The sequence below is a fragment of the Anopheles arabiensis genome (genome assembly GCF_016920715.1).
Source record: "Anopheles arabiensis isolate DONGOLA chromosome X unlocalized genomic scaffold, AaraD3 X_pericentromeric_contig0027, whole genome shotgun sequence".
Taxonomy (NCBI): Eukaryota; Metazoa; Arthropoda; class Insecta; order Diptera; family Culicidae; genus Anopheles; species Anopheles arabiensis.
In genome coordinates this window covers 245,001-247,500 of record NW_024412105.1, presented here as the reverse complement: position 1 = coordinate 247,500, position 2,500 = coordinate 245,001, and positions in this window count along the sequence as shown.

Sequence of the window (2,500 nt, the reverse complement as noted above, 5' to 3'; positions counted from 1 at the left end):
TATTGTTCGGTACATGAAGCCCCAAAAGTATCGGGTCAGCTGACTCGCTGCTTCCGGTGTCTGGAGCGGGGACACATCGCCGCGACGTGCACGGGTGAGGATCGGTCCAAGCGTTGTCTACGGTGTGGTGACCAAACTCACAAGGCGTCGGGTTGCACCAACGAGATCAAGTGCATGCTGTGTGGCGGTGCCCACCGTATTGGTGCCGCAGCCTGCGGTGGACAACCCTCGAACTGAAATGGAAGTGCTACAGATCAACGTCAATCGCAGTAGGAGCGCGCAAGACCTGGCGCTCAACACGATGCGGATGGAGCGGGTGGATGTCTGTCTGATGGTGGAGCTGCACAGTGTCCCCAGGAACAATGGGAACTGGGTGGCCGACAGGGACGGAAGGTGGCCATCATAGCCAGCAGCGAAACGTACCCGGTTCAGCAAGGGTCTCGTGACGCAGTCTGGGATCGCGGCTGCCCGGATAAATGGTGTGCTCTTCATATGTTGTTACGTGTCGCCCTCAGCGGGCGTCTCTGAGTTCGAGGAGGTAATGCAGCGCATCGATGTGCTGGCGAGAGGTCACCCGCGCGTCGTCTTTGCGGGGATCTCAATGCGTGGCACACTGTTTGGGGAAGTGGCCGCATCAACGCAAAGGGAGAGGCTGCGGTCCAGTTTGTCGACAGCTTGGGGCTGGAGGTGTTAAACACCGGCACCGCCCCAACCTTCCTAGGCAACGGAGTGGCTCGCCCGAGCGTGGTGGACGTTGCCTTCGCCAGCCGCAGCATCGCCGGAGTTAACACCATTCCGGAGCATCGGTGGAGGATTATGAGCAGATACTCGTACAGTGACCACGTGTACATTCGGTTTGTTGTAGGGGAGCTGTTCCAGCGGTCAGCGGCAGATAGTCGTCGACAGGAGGGTCCTTCCACGCGAGAAAGCGGCACGAGATGGCGTAGCCGTCAGTTCGATGCCGAGCTTTTCGGTGTAGCGCTCGACGTAGCTTCGTTCGCAGAGCGGGTTACAAATGCCGAAAGCCTGGAGAAAGTCATGACGGAAGCTTGTGACGCAGCCATGGCGCGAGTGTTCCCTTCACAAGGTCACTCGGGACGACCTGCGTATTGGTGGACGCCAGCAATCGAGGTCCTGTGTGAGAACTGCCGCCTCGCTAAGGAACGCCTTGAAACTGCCATCGACGAGGAAGAGCAATCGCCGCAGCTAGCGACTCTTCTCCAGGTGCGTACCGCCCTGGATTCAGCCATCACCACCAGCAAGAAGGAGCACTTCGATGAAATGCTGCGGGCCTCGCGGAAGACGAGACGGGACAATGGTACCGCAACGTACTAAGCCGCCTTCGTGGAAGCTGGACGGCGAGAGAGCGCGATTCATCGGTGCTAGAGGGTATCGTTTCCACTCTGTTCCCCAGCATCCTCCGGTTGACTGGCCAGCGTCACCAGGCCAAGTCCTGAGAGGGGAGAGGAGGAACCAGTTCGGGACGTTAATGAACAGGAGCTGTTGGACATCGCGAGCTCGCTGAATCCGAGGAAGGCTCCAGGACTGGATGGTGTGCCAAACGCTGCTTTGACGGCCGCCATCCGGAAGCATACGGACATCTTCAAGAAGTTGTTCCAGGAATGCTTGGACAACGAGCGGTTCCCGGATGAGTGGAAGAAGCAGAAACTGGCCCCGATCCCTGCCGGCAAGCTACCGGGCTCGCTTCATCCTTCCGCCCGATTCTGCTGCTGAACAACCCGGGCAAAGCGTACGAGCGGTTGCTGCTGTCGCGAATAAATGATGTCATCGAGGCTCCTGAATCACCGAGGTTGGCAGAAAACCAGTACGGGTTCAGGAGGGGCCGTTCGACAGTGCAGGCGATTCAGCTGGTGGTGGATGCAGGCCGTCACGCGATGTCATTTGGCCGCACCAACAACAGGGACAAACGCTGCCTTCTAGTAGTGGCGCTGGATGTGCGTAATGCATTTAACACTGCCAGCTGGCAGTGCATCGCTACGGCGCTGGAGGACAAAGGCGTGCCGAGGCAGCTCCGCAACATCCTGAGAGACTACTTCGAAAACAGGGAGTTTCGTCTATGACACCGCAGACGGGCCCGTTACACGCCGAGTGACTGCAGGTGTTCCACAGGGGTCCATTCTGGGCCCGACCCTGTGGAACATCATGTACGACGGCGTGTTGCGGGTCGAGCTTCCTGAAGGGGCTAGCGTCATCGGCTATGCGGATGACATAGTGGTCATGGCACGGGGTTGCACACCAGAGGAGGCGGCATCGGTGGCTGAACAGGCAGTGGACGCGATTGCGGCTTGGATGGAGGACCATCACCTGCAGCTCGCTCCGGAGAAGACGGAAGGAGTAATGATCTCCAGTCTGCGAAGAGGTCAACTGAGGGTGCCGTTCCGCGTCGGGGACACCATCATACACAGCAAACAGTCGATCCGGTATCTGGGGGTCCAGATCCATGACCACCTGTCGTGGAAGCCGCACGTGGAGCTGTCGA